Source organism: Dama dama, chromosome X (genome assembly GCF_033118175.1).
Source record: "Dama dama isolate Ldn47 chromosome X, ASM3311817v1, whole genome shotgun sequence".
NCBI classification, from domain to species: domain Eukaryota; kingdom Metazoa; phylum Chordata; class Mammalia; order Artiodactyla; family Cervidae; genus Dama; species Dama dama.
This window is the reverse complement of record NC_083714.1, coordinates 100401872-100429289: the sequence shown is the minus strand read 5'-3', so window position 1 is coordinate 100429289 and position 27418 is coordinate 100401872. Positions and strand designations below refer to the sequence as shown.

At 45.7% G+C, this 27418-nt stretch overlaps 1 long non-coding RNA gene across 2 annotated transcripts in view; it reads right to left on the bottom strand.

The window, feature by feature from the left end:
• LOC133052510 (uncharacterized) overlaps positions 1–24972 on the bottom strand; it is a 58114-nt gene extending 33142 nt beyond the window's left edge. The window contains exons 1-2 of one of the 2 annotated variants that reach the window (XR_009692061.1): positions 24574–24972; positions 15141–15251 (exon numbers count right to left, since the gene is read on the bottom strand). This is a non-coding gene — a long non-coding RNA (uncharacterized LOC133052510). The remainder of the gene's footprint in view (positions 1–15140; positions 15252–24573) is intronic. The other variant, XR_009692062.1, reaches the window with a different exon arrangement.
• Between the last annotated feature and the right edge of the window lie 2446 nt (positions 24973–27418).

Sequence of the window (27418 nt, the reverse complement as noted above, 5' to 3'; positions counted from 1 at the left end):
TTTGGAGGAATGTCTGCTTAGGTCACTTGCCTCCTTTTTTTGGATTGTTCATTGTTTTGGTATTGAGCCACATGAGCTGCTTGTATATTTTGGAGGGTCATTCTTTGTCAGTTGTTTCATTTGCTATTTTTTTCTCCTGTCCTGAGCGCTGTCTTTTCACCTTGCTTATAGTTTCCTTTGTTGTTCAAGATCTTTTAAGTTTAATTAGGTCCCATTTGTTTACTTTTGTTTTTATTTCCGTTACTCTGGGAGGTGGATCCTAAAGGATTTTGCTGTGATTTATGTCAGAGAGTCTTCTGCCTATGTTTTCCTCTTAAGAGCTTTGTAGTTTCTGGTCTTACACTTAGGTCTTTAATCCGTTTTGAGTTTCTTTTTGCGTATGGTGTTGGAAAGTGTTCCAGTTTCATTCTGTTACACGTAGTTGACCAGTTTTCCCAGGATCACGTGTTGAAGAGACTGTGTTTCATCTATTGTATATTTGTTTTTTTATTTTTATTTTTGTATTAGTTGGAGGCCAATCACTTCACAACATTTCAGTGGGTTTTGTCATACATTGATATGAATGCCTATTTGTCAAAGATAAGTTGTTCATAGATGTAGGGATTTATCGTTGAAATTTCTGTTTTGTCCCACTGATCTATATTTCTGTCTTTGTGCCAGTACCATACCATCTTGATGACTCTGGCTTTGTAGTATAGTCTGAGTCAGGAAGGTGGATTCCTCCAGTTCCATTCCTCTCTCTCAAGATTGCTTTGAGCATTCTGGGTCTTTGGTGTTTCCAGACAAACTGTGAAATTATTTGTTTTAGTTCTGTGAAAAATACAATTGGTAGTTCGATCAGAATTGTGATGAATCTATAGATTGCTTTGGGTAGTAGAGTCATTTTCACTATATTGATCCTTCACTCCAATACCATGGTACATTTCCCTATTTGTGCTATCTTTGATGTCTTTCATCAGTTTTATTTTAATAGTCTCCTGTATCCAGGTCTTTTGTTTCTTAGCTAAATTTATTGCTAAGTATTTTATTGTTTTTGTTGCGATGGTGAATGGAATTGTTTCCTTAATTTCTCTGATTTTTCATTGCTAGTGTATAGGAATGCAAGGAATTTCTGTCTGTTAATTTTATATGGCAGACACATTCTTAACCACTGGACGACCAGGGAAGTTCTGGACTCCTTGTCTTTGGGTGTGAAGCTCTCTGAGATCTGACAGATGGCAAATCCCAGTGATCACTACCATAACCAGGAACAGGCCACGTCCATCACCCTGAAAATGCCCAGGTGCTGACCCTTTCTGGTTTCTCCTTCCACACCTGAATCCCTGACAAAAGGATCTGTCCTCCTTCACTATATTTTGGCCTTTGCAATTTTAAAATTCCTTATGTATTCTGAATATAAGACCTTTCTCATACCTGTGATTCACAAACATCTTTCCCCTAATAACAGACAGCTTCCCTTTTCATTGCAGGAGATGGGACTGATGAAAACTACTTTTCCTTCCCACACTCAGAGCCCAATGTTGTGTAGCCAGCAAGTGCCCGTGAGAGTCTTCAGAAGTGAACATGAATTCTGCTGTCTGTCAGTGTGTGTTCTCAGCTAGTCCCCAGAGCTAAATTTCTCATCTCTGATTCCCCTACCTGAAGAGAAAATATAATAGAACTGTCTAAGGACAGGTGCTATATCTTTTGCTGTGTTTTCCTCACACCAGTATTTGCAGTATCAACCAAGAAATGACCAGCAGTCTGTTCTCAATATGTGTCTGTAGACTCAATGAAAAGTACCTGATTTGTTCTAGGTGCATTAGTTTATAGTTCTGTTGTGTCACAATACTGATACAGTCGATGAGTCATTTTCTATGTGGTCCTCTCCGTCTTCATTTAGCATCTTATTGTAATAACCATGTTATTATACATTTTTTAAAGTTTCCAGGCTATTTTACATTCATTTGGGCTTCCCTGGCGGCTCCAATGGTAAAGAATCTGCCAGCAATGCGGGAGACCTCGGTACAATCCCTGTGAGACCCAGGGTCAATACCTGGGTTGGGAAGATCCGCTGGAGTAGGGAAAGGCAACCCACTCCACTCTTCTTGCCTAGAGAATCCCCATGGACAGAGGAGCCTGGCGGGCTACAGTCCAGGGCTTCTCAAAGAGTCAGACAGGGCTGAGCGACTACACTTTGACTTTACCCTCATTCCCATTATTTTATTTCCTTCTCCTATTGGGGATAGGAAAGCATCCTGCAAACCAGTGTGCAGACTACAATCTGACAGACTTGAGACCTGAATGGAGGGACACTCTTGGAGGAACCCAGAGAACCTGGACAGCTGACTCTTCTTCTGTGGGTTACAGTTCCCAAAGGCAAAAATGAGGGTAGTAATACCACCTGCTTCTGGGTGGTGTCCAGCATCAATGAGCCAGCAGGATCTTAGCTTGCCACTTGTCCCTGTCATGTAATTATTGTAGGAGGCTCAGATAGTAAGGAGTCAGCCTGCAATGCAGGACACCCAGGTTCAATCCCTGGGTTTGGAAGATCTGCTGGAGAAGGAAATGGCAACCCATTCCAATATTCTTGAATGGAAAATCCCATGGGCAGTGGAGCCGGGCAGCCTACACAGGCTAGTTCAGCTCAGTCATTCAGTCGTGTCTGACTCTTTGCAACCCCAGGAACCATAGCATGCCAGGCCTCCCTGTCCATCACCAACTCCCGGAGTGCACCCAAACCCATGTCCATCGAGTTGGTGATGCCATCCAACCATCTTATGCTCTGTCGTCCCCTTCTCCTCCTGCCCTCAATCTTTCCCAGCATCAGGGCCTTTTCCAGTGAGCCAGCTCTTCGCATCAGGTGGCCAAAATACTGGAGTTTCAGCTACAACATCAGTCCTTCCAATGAACACGCAGGACTCATCCCCTTTAAGATGGACTGGTTGGATCTCCTTGCAGTCCAAGGGACTCTCAAGAGTCTTCTCCAACACCACAGTTCAAAAGCATCAATTCTTTGGTGCTCAGCTTTCTTTATAGTCCAACTCTCACATCCATACATGACCACTGGAAAAACCATAGCCTTGACTAGACGGACCTTTGTTGACAATGTAATATCCCTGTTTTTTAACATGCAGTCTAGGTTGGTCATAACTCTCCTTCCAAGGAGTAAGCATCTTTCAATTGCATGGCTGCAATCACCAACGGCAGTCATTTTGGAGCCCCAGAAAATAAAGTAAGCCACAGTTTCTTCTGTTTCCCCATCTATTTGCCATGAAGTGATGGGCCCAGATGCCATGATCTTAGTTTTCTGAAGGTTGAGCTTTAAGCCAAGTTGTTCACTCTCCTCTTTCACTTTCATCAAGAGGCTCTTTTGTTCTTCTTCACTTTCTGCCATAAGGGTGGCGTCATCTGCATATCTGAGATTAGTGATATTTCTCCCGGCAATCTTGATTCCAGTTTATGCTTCATCCAGCCCAGCGTTTCTCATGATGTACTCTGCCTATAAGTTAAATAAGCAAGGTGAAAATATACAGCCTTGACGTACTCCTTTTCCTATTTGGAAGCAGTCTATTGTTCCATGTCCAGTTCTAACTGTTGATTCCTGAACTGCATACATGTTTCTCAAGAGGCAGGTCAGGTGGCCTGGTAGTCCTACCTCTTTCAGAATTTTCCACAGTTTATTGTGATCCACACAGTCAAAGGCTTTGGCATCGTCAATAAAGCAGAAATAGATTTTTTTTGGAACACTTGCTTTTTCAAATATCCAGCAGATTTTGGCAATTTGATCTCTGGTTCCTCTGCCTTTTTTAAAACCAGCTTGAACATCTGGAAGTTCACGGTTCACGTAATGCTGAAGCCTGGCTTGGAGAATTTTAAGCATCACTTTACTAGCGTCTGAGATGAGTGCAATTGTGCAGTAGTTTGAGCATTCTTAGGCCTTGCCTTTCTTTGAGATTGGAATAAAAACTGACCTTTTCCAGCTCTGTGGCCACTGGTGAGTTTTCCAAATTTGCTGGCATATTGAGTGCAGCACTTTCACAGCATCGTCTTTCAGGGTTTGAAATAGCTCAACTGGCATTCCATCACCTCCACTAGCTTTGTTCATAGTGATGCTTCCTAAGGCCCACTTGACTTCACATTGCAGGATGTCTGACTCTAGGTGAGTGATCACACCATGATTATCTAGGTCGTGAAGATCATTTTTGCACAGTTCTTCTGTGTAGTCTTGCCGCCTCTTCTTAACATCTTCTGCTTCTGTTAAGGCCCTACCATTCCTGTCCTTTATCGAGTCCATCTTTGCATGAAATGTTCCCTTGGTATCTCTAATTTTCTTGAAGAGAGCTCTAGTCTTTCCCCTTCTATTGTCCAAGGGGTCTTAAAGAATCTGACAGGACTGAGCAACTTTCATTTCCACGTCACTTAAACATTTTCAAGTCGAAACTCACTGTCATAATAAAGTTCTATTTAAATACTACATTTCCTCTAGGATCAGAAGACGGACAAGGGAGCTCACTCTCTCCACCATTATTCAATATATCAGTTTATATTATTTTATTGTAATTTTCAGTGTCAATGGCCTTGTTCAAAGTTTTCACAAGGGGCTCTCTGAAGGGCTCAGATGCAGTTTGAAGCAGCCAACCTGATCAAGCAGAGAAAACAATGGAGTCCTTCTTCTGGCAAAAGGTTTCCTGGCATTTTTTTGAATCACAAAGGGCGGGGGAGAAACGGGATGGTGACAGTTGGAGCAACACTGCCACCTGCCGACCAGAGAAACCAAAACGCCACAAGCCCAGAAGAAAACCCAACGTTTTACTTGGGTTTTCGCGGAGGACTGGACACCGTGGATGCGGAAGTTAAGGGGGATTCCCATGAGGACCAGAGAAAGGAAGGCAAGCTCTGGAAGGGGCCAGGCCAAACCACCCGTGGACCGCGGACTCCAGAGGCTCGTGGAACCGAGGTAACACAGGCAGGAAGTCAGGGAGTCTCAGAAATCAGGAGCTTGGTGGGCGGTACTGCGCCCCCATTGGCTGGTTCTGGGCATGCGCGGAAGAACCCACTGAGGCCCGTGCCAGTGTCCTGGCAGGGGTTGGTTGGAAGTTTTCTCCTGGACCCGGTTTCAAAGTCTTCACTGAAGAACCTGACCGTGTATGTCCGGGTCCTGTCGCCCACTGCCGAAGCCTCACAAGTGCGGAACACGTACAAGTCCCCTGTATTTCCCCTTCCGCCCACCCCAGCCCTGTGAACATGTTCCTCCTGTGGTATACTCACTGTTCTCTCAGCCCTCACTCTTCTGATCCGTCCTCAGTGCCCACGAGGCTCCCACGGTCACCCTGGAGACTCTCCGTCCTCGTCGATGTTCCCCTCCTCCCTACCCGAGCATCCCCCTGCCCACCGTCTCCCCGCCCCCGCCCCCGGCCCCGGGAATCAGGAAAGACCTCGCCCCGCATGGTCTGCTGTTTCTAGCCTTCTTCCCTCTCATCACCCTCAACATGATGTCCTGTCCTCCAGCTCCCTAGCTCTAGTGCCAGTGTACTGATACCAGAATATCCTGGAAACCCTCACCTCCACTACCACACGTCCTTCCATTACCATCCGCCAGGCCCCGCCCCGATCGGATCCGCTGAGCCAGGGCTGGAAGTTGTCCCCCACAAACACACCTCCTGTGCTCCTTGCACACTCCTGACTACTCACTCCCTGCCTGTGTCTGAGCACCTGAGCGTTGAGCACACAACTTTACAAACTTTACACAAGTGTTTTATCTTAAACCCGTGGCCAGAGTAGAACTGCTGTTCATTTTCACTCTCACCTACCTACACTACTACACTACACAGTAGTAACCTTCCTCCATCCTAATGACTACCAGCCCCACCCGCCAATAATTCGTGGAGAAGAAAGAAGCAATCCCGTGGGATTTCTCAAGTCTCCCAATCCCAAAGTGCATGTTTCTGCCCTGGCAGTCTGCTGCCCATCTGCCCGAGTGCTCCTGACTGCACCCAGCCCCTCACCTCTGCCCGGGATCCCATGCCTTGCACCTTCCCAGGGACATCCAACCTGCAGTTATCACCCCTCTCGCCTGAACCAGCACCTGCTCCCTCTACATCACAGCATTCCACAACACAGGGGGGAACCCATCCTCTTCTACCACCCTCTTCTGCAGCTACTGGCACATCACCGGTTGTCCTTCAAAACAAAAGTGCTTCAAAGTCTGCTGAGATATTCTTTACTCAGGCCCCTTCCATGAAGCTTTTGTCCCAGTCACTCCACTGTAACTGGCCTTGCCAAGCCCATCATTCATATCCATTCTTCCTGATCCCACAGACACTCTTCAGTGCTCATCTTAGCCAACATCTCTGGCATCTTTGACTCTTGTGTTCTTTATCCCTGTTTTTATATTTCAGGGGTGTGGGGCTTATGTGACACCAAAGTATCCTAACTGTACTTGACAAGGTACACATTCTACCCTATGCTCCCTTTGTCCAGGATATTGTATGGGAAGTCTTGGGTCAAATGAAAGACAAGCCAAAGGGAGCGAGCCAAGATGGCGGAGGAGTAGGACGGGGAGACCACTTTCTCTCCTACAAATTCATCAAAAGAATAACTGAATGCAGAGCAAACTTTGCAAAACAACTTCTGATCACTAGCTGAGGTCATCAGGCGCCCAGAAAAGCAGCCCATTGTCTTCGAAAGGAGGTAGGACAAAATATAAAAGATAAAAAGTGAGACAAAAGAGCTAAGGACAGAGATCCGTCCCGGGAAGAGAATCTTAGGCGGCATTGCTTGGGGTAGGGTCCGGGCCTGAGTGCCCTGAGGACAATCGGAGGGAGCTTCTGTGAGTTGCCAACTTGAACTGTGGGAGACCAAAAGAGAGAGAGTAAATTAACCGGCCCAACCACACTGCCGGCAGTTCGCAGAACAAAGAGACCGAGAAAATCCAGAGAAGAGCTCGCAGGCTGCGGACCGGTCCAGCCCCGCCGGAGGCAGGAGGCAGGGGGGAGGGGAAGGTCGCGGCGAGACACAGGGCGCAGGCACCCGACCGGCGCGGGCGGGGACTGGGGCTGGGGACGCGGAGGGCAGAAGGCGCAGGCACCCGACTGGCGCCAGCGGAAACTGAGACTGGGTCCGCGGAAGGGAGTGGGCGCGCCACACCTGGGGAGAGTGCGCCCACCAAGCCCCTGGTTGCCTGGACCGCTCTGACGGGGAAGGCACAGAGAGCAGGCGCAGCTCTTCGTTCCGCGCTTTCGTGGAACACCCGAGGGCTGGAACCTCGCGCAGCGCGGGGCGCGCTCCATATAGAACAGCCCGGAGCCTGAGCAGCGCAGACGGAGAAAGCAGCGTCAGCCCCTCCCGGCAGCGTCAGCCCCTCCCGGCAGCGCCAGCCCCTCCCCACAATGCCAGCCCCTCCCCGCAGCGCCAGCCCCTCCCCGCAGAGCGACGGAACTAGCTACCTTAAAAAGAGTCCACCTCCGTCCGCCTGTGTCAGGGCGGAAATGAGGCTCTGAAGAGACCGGCAAACAGAAGCCAAATAAACAAAGGGAACCGCCTCAGAAGGGACTGGTGCAACAGATTAAAATCCCTCTAGAAAACACAGACTACACCGGAAGGGGCCTGTAGATATCGAGAAGTGTAAGCTGGAATGAGGAGCTATCTGAAACTGAGCCGCTATCTGAAACTGAGCCGAACCCACACTGACCACAACAGCTCCAGAGAAACTCCTAGATATAATTTTACTTTTTTCTCTTTTTTTTTCTTTTTTCTTTTTTATTATTTTTTCTTTTTTTATTTTTTCTCTTTTATTTTCCTTTAAAATCCCCTATTACTCCACCATTACTCCTTAACTTTCACTTCCATAGATTTTTAAGATTTTTTTAATTAGGGAAAAAAAATTTTTTTTTTCCTTTTTTTCTTTCTTCTTTTTTTTTCTTTCCTTTTTCTCTTCTATTTTCTATTTTTCTTTTTCTCTTATTTCTTTTAAAGTCCTCTAATACTCCTCTACTACTCCTTAATTTTCATTTTCAATACACTATAACCTTACCAAAAAAAAAAAAAAAAAAAAGAGAAGCCCTATTTTTAAACCGAAGATTATTCTCTCCCAATCTTGACTCTCTGTTTTCTACCTCAGAACACCTCTATTTCCTCCTTTCCCCTTCTCTTCCCAATCCAATTCTGTGAATCTTTGTAGGTGACTGGGCTACGGAGAACACTCTGGGAACAGACAGCTGCGTAGATCTGTCTCTCTCCTCTTGAGTCCCCCTTTTTCTCCTCCTGCTCATCTCTATCTCCCTCCTCCCTCTCCTCTTCTTCATGTAACTCTGTGAACCTCTCTGGGTGTCCCTAACGGGGGAGAATCTTTTAGCCATTAACCTAGAAGTTTTCTTTTCAGTGCTGTATAGTTGGAGAAGTCCTGAGACTACAGGAAGAATAAAACTGAAATCCAGAGGCAGGAGACTTAAGCCCAAAACCCGAGAACACCAGAAAACTCCTGACTACATGGAACTTTAAGTAATAAGTGACTGTCCAAAAGCCTCCATACCTAAACTGAAACCAACCACCACCCAGGAGCCAATAAGTTTTAGAGCAAGACATACCACACAAATTCTCCAGCAACGCAGGAACATAGCCCTGAACATCAACGTACAGGCTGCCCAAGGTCACACCTAACACATAGACCCATCTCAAAACTCATTACTGGGCACTCCATTGCTCTCCAAAGAGAAGAAATCAAGTTCCACGCACCAGAACACTGACGCAAGCTTCCCTAACCAGGAAACCTTGACAAGCCAATCGTCTAACCCCACCCACTGGGTTAATCCTCCACAATAAAAAGGAACCACAGACCTCCAGAATACAGAAAGTCCACTCCAGACACAGCAATCTAAACAAGATGAAAAGGCAAAGAAATACCCAACAGGTAAAGGAACATGAAAAATGCCCACCAAGTCAAACAAAAGAGGAGGAGATAGGGAATCTACCTGAAAAAGAATTTAGAATAATGATAATAAAAATGATCCAAAATATTGAAAACAAAATGGAGTTACAGATAAATAGCCTGGAAACAAAGATTGAAAAGATACAAGAAATGTTTAATAAAGACCTAGAAGAAATAAAAAAGAGTCAATTAAAAATGAATAATGCAATGAATGAGATCAAAAACACTTTGGAGGGAACCAAGAGTAGAATAATGGAAGCAGAAGATAGAATAAGTGAGGTAGAAGATAAAATGGTGGAAATAAATGAAGCAGAGAGGAAAAAAGAAAAAAGGATCAAAAGAAATGAGGACAACCTCAGGGACATCTGGGACAATGTGAAACACCCCAACATTCGAATCATAGGAGTTCCAGAAGAAGAAGACAAAAAGAAAGGCCATGAGAAAATACTCGAGGAGATAATAGCTGAAAACTTCCCTAAAATGGGGACGGAAATAGCCACCCAAGTCCAAGAAGCCCAGAGAGTCCCAAACAGGATAAACCCAAGGCAAAACACCCCAAGACACATATTAATCAAATTAACAAAGATCAAACACAAAGAACAAATATTAAAAGCAGCAAGGGAGAAACAACAAATAACACACAAAGGGATTCCCATAAGGATAACAGCTGATCTATCAATAGAAACCCTCCAGGCCAGAAGGGAATGGCAGGACGTACTGAAAATAATGAAAGAGAATAACCTACAACCTAGATTACTGTATCCAGCAAGGATCTCATTCAGATATGAAGGAGAATTCAAAACCTTTACAGATAAGCAAAAGCTGAGAGAATTCAGCACCACCAAACCAGCTGTTCAACAAATGCTAAAGGATCTTCTCTAGACAGGAAATGCAGAAAGGTTGTATAAACGTGAACCCAAAACAACAAAGTAAATGGCAACGGGACCACACCTATCAATAATTACCCTAAATGTAAATGGGTTGAATGTCCCAACCAAAAGACAAAGATTGGCTGAATGGATACAAAAACAAGACCCCTATATATGCTGTCTACAAGAGACCCACCTCAAAGCAAGAGACACATACAGACTAAAAGTGAAGGGCTGGAAAAAAATATTTCATGCAAACGGAGACCAAAAGAAAGCAGGAGTCACAATACTCATATCAGATAAAATAGACTTTCAAATAAAGGATGTGAAAAGAAACAAAGAAGGACACTACATAATGATCAAAGGATCAATCGAAGAAGAAGATATAACAATTATAAATATATACACACCCAACATAGGAGCACCGCAATATGTACGGCAAACACTAACGAGTATGAAAGAGGAAATTAATAGCAACACAATCATAGTGGGAGACTTTAATACCCCACTCACAACTATGGATAGATCAACTAAACAGAAAATTAACAAGGAAACACAAACCTTAAATGACACAATGGACCAGCTAGACCTAATTGATATCTATAGGACATTTCACCCCAAAACAATCAACTTCACCTTTTTCTCAAGTGCACACGGAACCTTCTCCAGAATAGATCACATCCTGGGCCATAAATCTGGTCTTGGAAAATTCAAAAAAATTGAAATCATTCCAGTCATCTTTTCTGACCACAGTGCAGTAAGATTAGATCTCAATTACAGGAAAAAAATTGTTAAAACTTCAAACATATGGAGGCTAAATAACACGCTTCTGAATAACCAACAAATCATAGAAGAAATCAAAAAAGAAATCAAAATGTGTATAGAAATGAATGAAAATGAAAACACAACAACCCAAAACCTATGGGACACTGTAAAAGCAGTGCTAAGGGGAAGGTTCATAGCATTACAGGCTTACATCAAGAAACAAGAAAAAAGCCAAATAAATAACCTAACTCTACACCTAAAGCAATTAGAGAAGGAAGAAATGAAGAACCCCAGGGTTAGCAGAAGGAAAGAAATCTTAAAAATTAGGGCAGAAATAAATGCAAAAGAAACTAAAGAGACCATAGCAAAAATCAACAAAGCTAAAAGCTGGTTTTTTGAAAAAATAAACAAAATTGACAAACCATTAGCAAGACTCATTAAGAAACAAAGAGAGAAGAACCAAATTAACAAAATTAGAAATGAAAATGGAGAGATCACAACAGACAACACTGAAATACAAAGGATCATAAGAGACTACTACCAGCAGCTCTATGCCAATAAAATGGACAACTTGGATGAAATGGACAAATTCTTAGAAAAGTATAACTTTCCAAAACTGAACCAGGAAGAAATAGAAGATCTTAACAGACCCATCACAAGCAAGGAAATCGAAACTGTAATCAAAAATCTTCCAGCAAACAAAAGCCCAGGACCAGATGGCTTCACAGCTGAATTCTACCAAAAATTTAGAGAAGAGCTAACACCTATCTTACTCAAACTCTTCCAGAAAATTGCAGATGAAGGTAAGCTTCCAAACTCATTCTATGAGGCCACCATCACCCTAATTCCAAAACCAGACAAAGATGCCACAAAAAAAGAAAACTACAGGCCAATATCACTGATGAACATAGATGCAAAAATCCTTAACAAAATTCTAGCAAACAGAATCCAACAACATATTAAAAAAAATCATACACCATGACCAAGTGGGCTTTATCCCAGGAATGCAAGGATTCTTTAATATCCGCAAATCAATCAATGTAATACACCACACTAACAAATTGAAAGATAAAAACCATATAATTATCTCAATAGATGCAGAGAAAGCCTTTGACAAAATTCAACACTCATTTATGATTAAAACTCTGCAAAAAGCAGGAATAGAAGGAACATACCTCAACATAATAAAAGCTATATATGACAAACCCACAGCAAGCATCACCCTCAATGGTGAAAAATTGAAAGCATTTCCCCTGAAATCAGGAACAAGACAAGGGTGCCCACTCTCACCACTACTATTCAACATAGTGTTGGAAGTTTTGGCCACAGCAATCAGAGCAGAAAAAGAAGTAAAAGGAATCCAGATAGGAAAAGAAGAAGTGAAACTCTCACTTTTTGCAGATGACATGATCCTCTACATAGAAAACCCTAAAGACTCTACCAGAAAATTACTAGATCTAATCAATGAATATAGTAAAGTTGTAGGATATAAAATTAACACACAGAAATCCCTTGCATTCCTATATACTAACAATGAAAAAACAGAAAGACAAATTAAGGAAACAATACCATTCACCATTGCAACAAAAAGAATAAAATACTTAGGAGTATATCTACCTACAGAAACAAAGGACCTATACATAGAAAACTATAAAACACTGATGAAAGAAATCAAAGAGGACACAAACAGATGGAGAAACATACCATGCTCATGGATTGGAAGAATCAGTATTGTCAAAATGGCTATTCTACCCCAAGCTATCTACAGATTCAATGCAATCCCTATCAAGCAACCAACGGTATTTTTCACAGAACTAGATCAAAGAATTTCACAATTTGTATGGAAATACAAAAAACCTCAAATAGCCAAAGTAAAGTTGAGAAAGAAGAATGGAACTGGAGGAATCAACCTGCCTGACTTCAGACTCTACTACAAAGCCACAGTCATCAAGACAGTATGGTACTGGCACAAAGACAGAAATATAGATCAATGGAACAGAATAGAAAGCCCAGAGATAAATCCACGAACCTATGGACACCTTATCTTTGACAAAGGAGGCAAGGATATACAATGGAAAAAAGACAACCTCTTTAACAAGTGGTGCTGGGAAAACTGGTCAACCACTTGTAAAAGAATGAAACTAGAGCACTTTCTAACACCATACACAAAAATAAACTCAAAATGGATTAAAGATCTAAATGTAAGACCAGAAAGTATAAAACTCCTAGAGGAGAACATAGGCAAAACACTCTCCGACATAAATCACAGCAAGATCCTCTATGACCCACCTCCCAGAATATTGGAAATAAAAGCAAAACTAAACAAATGGGACCTAATGAAACTTAAAAGCTTTTGCACTACAAAGGAAACTATAAGTAAGGTGAAAAGACAGCCCTCAGATTGGGAGAAAATAATAGCAAATGAAGAAACAGACAAAGGATTAATCTCAAAAATATACAAGCAACTCCTGCAGCTCAATTCCAGAAAAATAAATGACCCAATCAAAAAATGGGCCAAAGAACTAAACAGACATTTCTCCAAAGAAGACATACAGATGGCTAACAAACACATGAAAAGATGCTCAACATCACTCATTATTAGAGAAATGCAAATCAAAACCACAATGAGGTACCATTACACGCCAGTCAGGATGGCTGCTATCCAAAAGTCTACAAGCAATAAATGCTGGAGAGGGTGTGGAGAAAAGGGAACCCTCTTACACTGTTGGTGGGAATGCAAACTAGTACAACCGCTATGGAAAACAGTGTGGAGATTTCTTAAAAAACTGGAAAGAGAACTGCCATATGACCCAGCAATCCCACTTCTGGGCATACACACTGAGGAAACCAGATCTGAAAGAGACATATGCACCCCAATGTTCATCACAGCACTGTTTATAATAGCCAGGACATGGAAGCAACCTAGATGCCCATCAGCAGATGAATGGATAAGGAAGCTGTGGTACATATACACCATGGAATATTACTCAACCATTAAAAAGAATTCATTTGAACCAGTCCTAATGAGATGGATGAAGCTGGAGCCCCTTATACAGAGTGAAGTAAGCCAGAAAGATAAAGAACATTACAGCATACTAACACATATATATGGAATTTAGAAAGATGGTAATGATAACCCTATATGCAAAACAGAAAAAGAGACACAGAAATACAAAACAGACTTTTGAACTCTGTGGGAGAAGGTGAGGGTGGGATATTTCAAAAGAACAGCATGTATACTATCTATGGTGAAACAGATCACCAGCCCAGGTGGGATGCATGAGACAAGTGCTCAGGCCTGGTGCACTGGGAAGGCCCAGAGGAATCGGGTGGAGAGGGAGGTGGGAGGGGGGATCGGAATGGGGAATACGCGTAAATCTATGGCTGATTCATATCAATGTATGACAAAACCCACTGAAATGTTGTGAAATAATTAGCCTCCAACTAATAAAAAAAATAAATAAATAAAAATAAAAATTAAAAAAAAAGTGAAAAAAAAAAAAAAAAAGAAAGACAAGCCAAAGAAAACAGCATCCCAGTCACAGTGGGGAATGGCCCACAGAGGCAGTGGCAGGCAGAGGTGAGAGGGCTCAGACAAGGGAGGTGTGACAAGAAATGAAGAGGAAGACCAGGGAAAGGAGGATTCCACCCCATTCCCACTTGGGACTCACAGGGGGCACACTGCTCAATGACCCAATGTTGTCTTTGGGCAGATGGGTGGCTGTCGTTTAGGAATATCATTTTCTGGAGCTGATCTTCATGCCTGCTTTGCTGCAGGTGAGATCCAAGGGAGGGCTCTGAATCAACTGAGGGAGACATGTGGAAAGGGACTGAATCCAGACGAAACCTAAGCAGGCAATGGGCTAGGAGACCTTGCAGCTGAGGCTGAAGAGTGGACATCCCTGCTCAGGGATGGGCTGGACGATGAGACCCAGATTCAGAGGGGTCTGCAGATGCCAGCAGAGTGGCTGAGGCTCAGTCAGCCAGGGAGCACTGGATCCACAGCAAGAGGACGGAGACAGAAATGCAAGTTTCACCACCCCCACCCACGGGCCGTGCAGGTGAGCATCAACAGCTGGAGCCAGGAGAGGAAGTCATCTTTCCCTCAGGGACCACTGAGGCCACTGTGAGGAACAAAGGTATGCTGTGTTATAGACTACCCCTCCCACATTACCGCAAGCCTTGTAAGTGACACATACCCCTGCTCCATGGCTGAAAGAAGTAGAGAGCATTTTCACCAGAATAGACTGAGCATTTCTATCTATGGACATTCAGTTGGTTGCATGCAACCACACTTTCCAAGTTACAAGCAACGTCAGTAGGAGTTTTCTGGTTACTAACCAGTATGAAGGGTGAACACTCATGAGGAAGATCAGATCAGCCAGGGAGAACAAATACACTAAAGTGTCCGTGGATTCTGAGGAGCATACACTGAGACTGTGATCTCAGCAACCCATGCCCCCCACCACCACCCTGGCTCTTCCTGTGACCATGGGTTGCAGAGGCAGAGTGGGGCCCAGAGGGAGAGGAAGGTCTTCCTGGAACTCCAATGCTGCTTTGAAACCACCACTCTCCTTGACTGCAACGTGAATACTCACCTGTGAAGATCATTCCAATTCTCCATTCTGTCTTCTAGTCAACAGTCCTGATGATTCCTTTGGAACTGGCATCCTGGTCTCTTTGGTTTGGAGAACAGAAAATAGCATACCCTGCAAGCACACAGACCTCTACTTCCAATACGCTGCGTCTTTGATTCCTTTCAAGCCATGCTTCTTGAAAGTACAGACTCCAGGAGCATCCTTATCTGGTTAATCTCTTGATTCCTCCTCTGAGTACCCATCCACAGAACATCCCCTTGCTAACACATCCCAAGAGCTCCGTGGGCCAAACCGTAGTACCCGGTGGTGTCTTGGCCACAGACACATTCTGTCTTCAAAAACACTTTCCTTGGTCAGAGTCTCTGACAGAAGCGCATCCTGGCTTTCCTCCTCCCTCTCAGTCCATTACTTCTAAGACTCCTTGTCTGTCCATTTACTTTAACCCCCTCCTAAATTTTGGTTTTGCTTTCCTCTGGTTTCCCACCTCTGCCCTGTGCTCTTTCATTCTACACATAATCCTTGGGTGACTACATCACCCCCCACAGCTTTTACCCATCTGACTTGTTTTCATCTGTTATCCCTCTGTATGCTGATGGCTTTTCTATCACCAGATCTACCTAAGACGTCCCAACGGGGCCCCACTTCCCCCACAGGCTGAGACGTATAGGCCATCTGCACTCAGATGTCCCATAAGCCCTGCAGACCTGCTAGTAGCCCCAGGCCAATGTTCCCTGGGGTGTCACATGGATGGGCATGGCCATCCACCCAGTTCCTTCAACCACAATCTCGGACATGCTGCTGGGTGTGATCTTCACCAAGCCATGACTCCCCTGGAGCTGCTCTGGAAAAGGCAGACCCGAGATATTCCTGTTGCCACAGGTGGGGATCCATTCCTCTCAGAGGCTCTGTTCCTACAGACACGCTCTGAAGGTGTCCTGAGCACAGGCCATCACCCTCTTTTGGATCTCCAAGAGAACCTGGCCACTGTAATCCATCTGAGAGGATGAAAGCCTTGTCTTTAACAGGACGGTGAGTCAGGACACAGCAGTGTAAGCCCATCATTGGGGAACATGCCAAGGAATATCCAGAAGAGATTCCTAAAGTTGAACGTTTCGGGAGGTGGGTCTTAAAGGGTGTGCATCAAACAAGGGATTGCTTAACTGTATTTTTCCCAATAAACGTCCTGTTCTTATTTGGTCTTCATCTGAGCATGGGAGTTAATTTGTTAACACAGGAAACAGTTTAAAACGGCAACTGAGCCAAGGCAGCAGATATGCTGACAGCCGATCCTTCTACATCAACATCAATAGCTACAATTCTCAGCCATCTTTACTCTTTTTTTGAAGCACTCTTTTGATCTGTCAAATGCAGTAATCTCTACAGTGTTTCAGAAATGTATTCAACTAACTAGGCACAAGGGATCCTGACAAGAACTAAAATATACTGAGTTTCACTAACAACAGAGGGTTTTAACTGTAAAACTTTGGATTCAGGAACACCCAGCAGAGCAAGCACCAGGTCAGTTTTCAAACAAGTATTTATTTGGGCAAGTTGTCCCTTTCCTCAGCCTAAGGTGTCTGTCAAGCATAGCGGGCCATGATGAAAGCCTGCTTTGCTTGTAGAGACTTGGAAGTTTTTGATGTTCGATTTCTTCCAGTAAGAATGGGTTCTGTTTCCACAGCTGCAAGCTCGGCTTTCTTAAGAGAACATTTTCAGATAATGCTCACACCAGGGCCACATACCAACCCTACTACTTCAGACTCTCCCGGGATGTGCTGCCAGCATCAGCTGTTCTAAAGCCTCTGCAGGGGAGATTTGATGCACTGTTAAGATTGAGACGCACAATCACATGATGCTTCACCTGTCCTGGTTTTAAATAGAATCCTGAACTGATAAGCCATGTTTGCTACAATGAAATTTTTAAAAAATTTGTAATTACAAATTGCCTTCTGAGGGAACTTTCCTTTTGAGGGATTTTTTACATATTTATTCACAGCCATATTTAGAACAATTTCAAGGACTCAGTGGTGTGTCATGTCCCCAAGTCCCCTTCCTTACCAGACACTCAGGCAGATGGAGGGGAGGGAACCCACCTCAGTCCTGGTGGCAGAAGGAGAATGGATGGAGTTCTGTTGTCTTGGTTACTGCTCTGCTGAGCATCCCTCCTGGGTTGCTGAGCTCAGGCAGGGGGCCTCACACCCAGGCTACAGGTATTCCCGTGACCAGAGGTTGGAGCTAAGGGCTGACATCCGTTACCAGGGAAACGGAAGCTGGGTCCAAGTGATTTGAGAAGAATGGGAAAACAACTAAGTGGAATTTAGGATGCAGGGTGGGTTCTGGGAGCCTGTCCAGAGCTATTGACTTGTGGTCACACAAAGGGCACCTGTACGTAAGAACAGAGACACACTCGACATGTGTGCTCACTGGGGATTCTGTCCTGACGTGCACAGCGACTGTTTCTGGAGGGAGCATCTAGCACTCGTGGAGGAGGCCGGACCCAGAACGTGGAAGGAGCAGGGGCACTCCTCGTTGTTACAAAGCAATGGCATATCTTTTCCCACATGTCTCACTTGGACATCTGCATTACCTTCCTAAACTGCTTTACTGAGGTATAATTACGTAACACAAATCACACCCATCACTCCCAGGGCAGTGACTTTTAGCACTGTCACACAGTGCTGCAACCACCACCACAGTGCAGGTGTGGAACACCGCCAGCACCACAAAAAGGTTCCGTGTACCCATCAGCAGTCGATCCCCAACAGGAATAGCAGTGAATAGACATTTCTGCAAAGAAGAGATACAGATGGCTAATAGACATATGAAGATATGCTCAACATCTCCTCATCAGGGATTAGAAAATCAAGACCTCACTGAAGTACTTCCTCATACCTGTCAAGTAGCTATTATCAACAAGACAAGTAAGAAATGTTGGTGAGGATGAAGAGAAAAGGAAACCCAAGTTCATATACAATGGCGTAAACAAATCTCTTCAACAAGTGATGCTGGGGAAAATGCTCAACTACATGTAAAAGAATGAAACTGGAACACTTTCTAACACCACACACCAAAATAAACTCCAAATGGATTAAAGATCTAAATGTAAGACCAAAAACTATAAAACTCTTAAGAGGAAACCACAGGCAAAACACTCTCTGACTTAAATCATAGCAAGATCCTCTATGGCCCACCTCCCAGAGTAATGGAAATAAAAACACAAATAAACAAAAGGGATCAAATTAACTTAAATGCTTTTGCACAATGAAGGAACCCTAAGCAAGGTGAAAAGACAGCCCTCAGAAAGGGAGAAAATAACAGCAAATGAAACCAGAGTTGTGTAGGAGGGAGGCTGAGCACTGTTAGAAATGCAAATAGTCGGATCCCACCCAGGACCAACAAGACTCAGTGAAAAATGGCTCCCCATGGGGGTCTCACCTCCTGGGGGTGTTGGAGGGTGAGGTATGAGACAAACACACCATTGTGGCTGCAGAGATGGGAAGCACAACCACAGGAAGTAGAAGGTACTACAGGGGAGAGGGTTCCATTTGGTAACAATGCAAGTACTGTGGATGGAAGGACAAACTGTCCACCACTGCCCAGGGTGACCAACCGCAGCCTTTGACACACATGGGGAAGATGCTACCCTGGCGACCCAGGCCTCAAACCTGGACCGAGGGGAGTCCCCTTTCTCAGATGTCCAGGAGGACACTCCAGGCCCATTTTGGTCATGCCAACACCGTGCAGATTTGAATACACAAGCAGCAGTGATTGGTTGTGGGGATTTGGAGGCAAGGAATCCCAGACCACTCTGGGGAGCCCACGTGGAAAACACAGGCTCAGGCTCTCACGGGGTACAGGGACAGAGACCCCAGATCAGACCGGGGCTCACACAGTCAGGTGCTGAGGTTGATGGGCAAGAGTTCACAGTGGGGGTCTTGGGCCTGAGCACTGGAGGACCAGTGGAACCCAGTGTCCAGGAGTGTTCACTGCCCAGTAAACAGGCTGGAGACGCTTCCCCAGTCAGTGGGTGCTTTAGTGAGGTCACTCTAGGAGTCAGCTGGCATCCGTGGGCGCACCTCTGAGTTTTAGATAATCAGTCATCTGAGTTGCAGTGTCCTAACCACTTCTAAGGTGTCATCTCACTTGAAGAAAACCCTGTCACCCCTGCAGGACCTTGAGTCCAGCTCTTTCTCTCAGAGATGCCCTACCTTTTCCCCCAGCCCTGAGGGAAGTGCCTTGAATGCCTGGACTGGGTCTGAACTTTCTCTGGATCCTAGAGAGATTTTCAGTTCAGCCCTCAGCAGGACATTAAGACAGACACCTGTGTGTGGGCAGTAGAGAGGTGTCCTGCAGAATGCAGGGAGCAGGCAAGGTCCACAGGGGATCGTCTGAGGCAGTGAGGGTGCTGGGTGAGAGGCCACAGATGGGGTGAGGATGTAACTGAGGCCCTGTGAGCAGGGCTAGAGAGGGGCTAAAGAGGCTCCTGGAGTGGGAGGGAGGCCTGGTGGAAGGTGAGGGGAGAGGGTGGGGATTTGGGGATAGAGAGGATTTGTGGCAACTGTCACCAGGGGAGGAACTCTGGAAAATGACAGATGACTAGAGGGATGTACGGGAGCTGTCATAGGCACAGTGAGGGGAAGACCTTTCCTATCTCCAGAATTCAGTAGCCCACAGTGTGTGCTGAGACATGACAGAGAGAACAAGGTCCCTTGGACTCTTTCTGTGGATCTGGGATTCACTCTGAACGTCCCGTGGGGCAGGATATCAAGTCACCACAACTGGAGGTGACCAGGGTGGGTTTAGTCCATTCTGAGGACCCAGACATGGGAAATCGATTTCAGAACCCCTCAGCTCTCAGGCAATCCCCACCCCTGGGATGAATCTGCCTTCCTCAGGATGACATGCTGGTGAATGCAGACTGCAGGGACTGCAGGACTGGAGGCCTCTCTCCCTTGGGGTTGACTGAACAGAGACTCAGTCCAAATGCCAACACAGCACCCCAGAGGGAAAGATGTGGGGCTTTGTGTCCCAGGGTGCAGGCTGTAGGCTCTGGGGGAGAGGGGTGAAGCCTCTGAGCTAAAGGAGAGCTGTGAGCTAGAGTAGTGTCTACTTAAAGAAAAGCATATACCAGGCGAGTTGTGAGTTTAAGTTGGATTTGGAGTCTTCTGGGAACTACAACCCAGGACACAGCTTCTCCGTTAGCTCTGAGGAAACTGCTTGGAGGAGGTAGCGGAGAAGTCAGTATGATTGTTGCCTAGGAAGTACACGCAGTCAGGCGTGCACATTGGTTAAAGAGTGCTGTGAAACACAGAGATCAGATGTCACAAGTTCATTATTTTCATGCTTTTCTGTGTGGGGAAGATGCAAGAATCTAGGGTCACTGAAACTTTTCCTGAGGTATCGGTAAATAAATAAAGGCAAACCTGTCCAAAGCACAGAGTGCCTCATACTGTTTTTCACCGTAAATTCCTTCAGAATGCACTTTAGGTCAGCAACCACAGTGGTTACAACTTAACACTTGTAGTACTGGCGGTGAGTAATGCTGTTTGTCTTAAGGATCTGAATTTACCAGTGGCCAGATGTTCAAGGTAGATTTAGAAAAGGCAGAGGAACCAGAGATCAAATTGCCAACATCCGCTGGATCATATAAAAAGCAAAAGAGTTCCAGAAAAACATTTCCTTCTGCTTTAATGACTATGCCAAAGCCTTTGACTGTGTGGACCACAACAAACTCTGGAAAATTCTGAAAGAGATGGGAATACCAGATCACCTGATGTGCCTCTTGAGAAATGGGTATGCAGGTCAGCAAGCAACAGCCAGAAGTGGACATGGAACAACAGACTGGTTCCCAATAGGAAAAGACGTAACTCAAGGCTGTATATTGTCACCCTGCTTATTTAACTTTGATGCAGAGTATATCATGAGACACTCTGGGCTAGATGAAACACAAGCTGGAATCAAGATTGCCAGGAGAAATATCAATAACCTCAGATATGCAGATGATACCACCCTTATGGGAGAAACTGAAGACGAACTAAAGGATCCTTTGAACAAAGTGAAAGAGGAGAGTGGGAAAGTTGCCTTAAAACTCAACATTCAGAAAACTAAGATCATGGTATCTGGTCCCATCACTTCATGGCAAACAGATGGGGAAACAGTGACAGACTTTATTTTGGGGGGCTCCAAAGTCACTGTAGATGGTGACTGCAGCCATGAAATTAAAATATGCTTGCTCCTTGGAAGAAAAATTACGACCAACCTAGACTGCATATTAAAAAGCAGAGACATTACTTTGCCAGCAAAGGTCCATCTAGTCAAGGCTATGGTTTTCCCAGTAGTCATCTATGGATGTGAGAGCTGGACTATAAAGAAAGTTGAGTGCCGAAGAATTGATGCTTTCAAACTGTGGTGTTGGAGAAGACTCTTGAGAGTCCCTTAGACTGCAAGGAGATCCAACAAGTCCATCCTAAAGGAAATCAGTCCTGAATATTCATTGGAAGGACTGATGCTGAAACTGAAACTCCAATACTTCGGCCACCTGATGCGAAGAACTGACCGTTTTGAAAAGACCCTGATGCTGGGAAAGATTGAAGGCAGGAGGAGAAGTGGACAACAGAGGATGAGATAGTTGGATGACATCACCGACTCAATGGATATGAGTTTGCATAAACTCCGGGAGTTGGTGATGAACAGGGAGGCCTGGAATGCTGCAGTCCATGGGCTCTCAAAGAGTTGGACACTACTGAATGACTGAATTGAACTGAGAGTTGGAATTGCCTAAGATGGTTAGGGTCTGTGTCCTTAGGTGTGACATATTTGAGGTGTTTTGGGGTGCTGTCCAGGATGAGTGCTCTCTGAAATGTTCATGGATCTGTGTCCCAGACATGAAGTCTCTGAACTATTTGGGAGGGTTTTGTCCAGAGGGTTGGGTCTCTGAGTTGTTCATGTATCTGCATATGAGAGTGGTCTTAGGCGGAAGGCTGGATGGACCCCACTCTCATGGGTCTTAGAAGTAGACCTATGATATCACATTTGCTATGATTTCTACCATGCCTCCCTACAGAGATAAAATCTTGTAGCCCCATCCTCAGGGAGGGCAAGTCATGTGCAGTACACAGGAGCCCACAGTAATAATACTGGGAAGAACAATACTTCCTGACAAGACTACCACCCTTGATAGGGGCCCTGTGAAAAATCTGTGTACACACACTCACTCAGACAATCTGCCTAACCCATGACAAAGTGGCCACCATTGGTAGATGGGAGCCCAAGGCTCAGTGCAGATGGAAGGTCTCGGCTCATGAGGACAGGAGGAACTGGATGCAGGCTTGGGTTCCTTGGAGGAGGCAGGGAAGACTCAGCAGAACCCTGGCCATGTAGTGGGGGAAGGGGGCATTGGCACAGGGCCACAAGGACCCCGTGACTGTCTCACTGTCACGATATGCCTCTGTGTCTCCCCATCACATGCCCAGCTGCTTACCTAATGTATTGAATGTAATCCGCACTTTCCCGGGGGACGTGGTGGTAGAAAATACAGAGGTGAGCCTCCAAGCAGGTGGGAGAAACCTCACATTCACCAAGTTGCATGAGGCTCCACCACAAATGCAGCGATCCCTGCCTCTCTTTCCCCCACTAAAGCATTCATTGGCACAGAGGTCAGCAGGAGGGCAGTCAGGGCTGGACACCTTGTGAGGGACCCTGTGTACAGCATGAGCCTCCCCATGACTGGATCATCTCCATGTCTTGATCAGGGCAGAGGACCCTGATGTGTGCCAAGGGAGCAAGATTAAGACCCAGGCCATGGGCAGCTGAGTCATTTCCTAGAGACAGTCCCTGGTGGGGGGGTGCAGGGAAGGGGAGCAGCTTCTTTTCTCCTGTAGAGATAGTACCTCATCCAGTAGCAGGGCTGGGGGCCCATAGGTGGGTGTTAATTGGGGATCCTTTGCTGCCAGAAATGGTCTCTCTGTCCCTGTCCAATGTTCTATCATTGTCTTTCTCCCTGCCATCTCTGTGCCTATTACATCCTCCCTGTTTGCCTTTATGAAACTGACTGTGACCTCACTCATACCGTGAGGGTCCTTCCTCTGTCTCTCCTGAGGGTATCATCAATCAACACGGATGTCCACTGGGAGCAGTAGGGGGGATTCCACTTGAGTGTAGGGGATTCTAGGAAAGGTATGTTCAACTGCAGAGGGTCTATGGTTTTCCCGGGATGAATCTAGAATTCCTCAACAATCATTGAGTGATCTGGGCCTCTGAAAGAACCCTGGGGGCTTCTCTGGCAAGAACCCTCCTGGGCTCAAGTCATAGTCCCCCCTATGGACAGAAGGCCCTAGGGGACCCGCCCCTCATCACCACTCTCATCGGATCTCCTGGCTCTCCCTCCATCATGCTGTGACAGTCACATAGCTCTCCACATTCTTTTCATACACACTACACTGACTTCCACTCCCCAGATTTTCCACTGGCCTTAAATCTGTCTGGGACACTTTTCTCCCAGACAAGCATCTCCTCTAGGCTTTTGCTCAAATGTCACAATCTTAGAAGGAACTTCCCTGGCCACTCTTTCTAGATATCATCCCCTCTCTCTATTTCACTATCCCGCTTTAATGTTAACCACAGCAGTTATGAACACCCGATAAATTACTTATCTTTTGGGGCTGTATGACCCCAACACAATGTAAGTTCCATGAAGCCAAGGTTGATTTTCTCTTTCCTAACACACATTGTTGTGATTGACAGAAACTGTGGAGAGGATGGATGAAAGTCGGAATGAATAAGCAAATTTAAACTTGTTGAGAGAGGCATAGCTAGACAGGCTGAGGATTCTGCTAGAAAACATATTCAGGGATGACAAGATGGTGACAAAGCCATGGTCTTTATCTCACCTATGCACTATCCTTGGCTCCCCTCAGAGTTGACCCCTTTCCGAACAGAATGGAATGTCCTGTTGTCCATCTCACATATTACTCGGAGTCAACGACAGAGGCCTTCCCCACCCCAGACCTTCAGATCCCAGTCCGAAGCTTTCTCTGCCCTGCCCGCTGGGGGCCTGTGGCTGGCTTTCCCCATTGAAACCTATTCTGTATTAAACAGGAAAGCACAAACAAGCACAATGCCCAGCACACAGAAAATGCTTTCCATGCTTCCTGTTATGATAGTGGCCACTACACAGAAGTAATCTTCAGTTTATGGAGACATTTTTCTGAGTCCAAGATTGCGGCAATCCGCGGGGTTTTCATCCTCACGTTGCCCTTCCACCCTTGGAGGATCATCCACCCTCTAACGGTCCACCGGCATCTACATCGGCTGTTCCCCAGGCTCACCACCAAGGGGCGCGCCACATGAAACAGTTCGGTCCAGGGATGTGGCACTGAGGACCACCCACTCTGGAAGGTACCATGTAGAAGGCGTATGACAATTAAGAGAGTACCTTTAAACCGCGTCGGGCATCGACCAGAGTTCCTAGCGGAGGCACCCATGGCACCACTGGCTCCATCCCCATTCGCTCCATTCCGTCTTCCCGCTGCATCTGAGTCCGAGTAGACACCGGAATTAAGCTGCAGCTGTCCTCGTCTCTTTTCCAATTCCACCCCTTCGCTTCTACATGGTTACATCCAAGGGGGGACGGCTACGGAGCGTGCTGGGCTGCCATTTTGGGGTCTAGCGTCAGGAAGCGTTCTGGGCATTGATTGGTCACCGCGAGGTCGCCGGAATGAGCTCTTCCGGGGCGCGCATAGGCGCCGGAAGTCCCGCGAGTCCCGCCCTGCTTCGTCTCTGGCCCAGTTCCAGTTGGCTGGCTGGCTGTTACAGGAGTGAGATGGCAGAGCTGGACCTGAGGACGAGAGGCATGTTGCCGTTCGCGGCTTTCTAGAGCATACAGTTTTTCTCCGAGTTGTATTGCTTTTCCCGAAGGGGTCGAATAGCTGCCCTGGTTAGTGGCGAGGTTTGGCGCAGTCGCTGGCTGTGCATGCTGACGGCGTTTCGGTCTTGTTTAGCTCTCGCTCAGTCTGGATTGTGTGGCAGCGCACGGATATTCGCACAAATGCATGCAATTCATGTCCAGGGATAGGTCTCTGTGTTGGCTGTCTCTCCCTGGAGACTAACCTGTGCCAGGGAGCCTGGGTTTGTGTATCACTACGTGTTGCAACACAGGTCCTATTTCGGTACATTTGATCTCCTTGAGCCTTTGGGCAGAGTCGTGAGTGATGGGATATTTGATCTGAGTGGATTTTGTGAGCCATACTACAACGCCCCTAAGATATGTGTGCCTGTATTCCGGGGTGTGCATTTTTGGAGCTTTCTGGCCTTTCAGTCCCTGGGTGTGAGATCCCTTTGTAGGCGTGTGCACCTGAGATTGTGAGACCTGTGAATTTTTTATTCTGGTCCCAAGTTGTGATGTCTCTGAGCTGCTTTAAGGATGGGTTTGTCTAAAGATGTGAAGTCTCAGCTGCTTGGGGATCTGTGCACAGGGTGCAGGTTTTCCATTTGTCTGGGCACTTTATCTAAAGGTCGTATGATGTTCTTGAGTTATGAAAGGTTCTCTTTCCGTTTAGGGTTTTTGTATTAGCTTGGTAAGTGTCGAGTGGTTTGGGAGTCAGTCTCCATGGTTTGAAGTATCTGTGCAGTTCTCATTTGTTTCTGTCTTGAAGACTTTGGCCTGTTTGGAGGGTCTTTGTCACAGCGTGTATGGTGATGGTCTCAGTTGTGTTTGAGGGTCTGAGAGGAGTTGTGTGCTCTCTGTGCAGAGATTCAGTGAGCTCTTGGTGTCTCTGAGTATCAATCTGAGCTGTCTGGAGTCTCTGTGTCAGAAATAAAACCTCTTATGTTCTTGGCTGTGAGGTATCTGTCCAGGAACTGAGGGTTTGGAAGCTGGCAGACATGATTCCAAGACATGGAACCTGACATGCAGCATGTGTGTATGTGTGTTCTTAAATGTATCAGTTGTCTCCTGGAATCTCAGGTTGTTCATAATTATTACAATGGGGCCAGTGCACGTCTTGCAGGGTGCCTGTGCATGTTAGCAATGTGTGTTGCCTGGCTCCAGACTATCCTTCAGCAAATGTTTTCTGAGCACCTGTAATCTACCTGAGCACTGTTGGAGGAGTTTGTGACAGGACAGAACTGACCAAGTCTCTCCTTTGATAGACTTGTTGGTCAGTAAATAAATCACAGGTGGCAGGCACTGTGAAAAAAGATAATGCTAGATCAAGGGAAAGGGTATATGTAGGTATGATGTTATTATTTTATTCAAGGTAAGGAGGGAAAGTCTCCCTGAAAGATGGCAAGTAAGCAGAGATCTGGAGGAAGTGAGGGAGCAGGCCATGGCGTTATCTAAGGGAAGAGCATTCCAGGCAGAAGGAACAACAAATGCAACTGTCCTGGCATGGAAATCTACTTGGCGTCCTCCTCAATGTCAAGAAGTCCTGTGATGCACTGGCTTTGGCATGTAGCACTCATCGAAAGTGGTCTGGTTGCTGATGTCTCTGTTTCTCCCACAATTTGAGATTATCTGCATTTCACAGATGAAGGACTGAAGGCTCCAATGTGTGCCCTGCACCGTCTCCTACCCATCCGTGAAATTAGGATTGAGACCTTCTGGTCCATCATGAGAGAGAGAGAGAGAGAGTTTGAGTGTCCCAGCTGCAGGGATGTCACGCTGAATGTCAGCGAAGCAGCAGAGATCACTTATAATGTGGGAATCATGCCTCGTAACATTGGTACTCTTGATGGAGGGCAGGACTTAAGAAGGAAAAAGGAACTGGGGCAAAGGACAGAGGCAGGAAGGGAAGTTGGAGGACAATGAGAAAGAAAAGCAAAAACGACTGGCTTCATCACATTGCTTGGGTTTGTCCCAGTTCACGTTGATTGACTGTATTAAGACATAGTCACCTTTTCCTGTCCCTACCCTTTCTTTCCCTTCCCTTTTTTGTGCCTGAGCAAGTCAGTCCTAAAACCGTTAGGTGTCGCCAGGTAAGGCATGTGTATGTGTAAAGGGGCATCCCTGCCTGGAGAGTCAGAGCCCAAGGTGGAAAGAATATCCCTGGGGATTGAGTGTGAAGGAGGCTAACGGCTTCATGGATTCTAGTTTGAGTGAGGTGTGGAACTCAAGGGCAAGGCATGGTTCTGCATAGATTGTGAGGAGGACCCTTTTGTGGAGGAGGGATCACTTATATGCATTGGGATTCATCAACTCAGCAAATACATAAGAATGCTGAGAGCCACGTCTTTCATTTTTGGAAAAGGGAATTTCCAATATGGAAATGAAGTAAACTAGA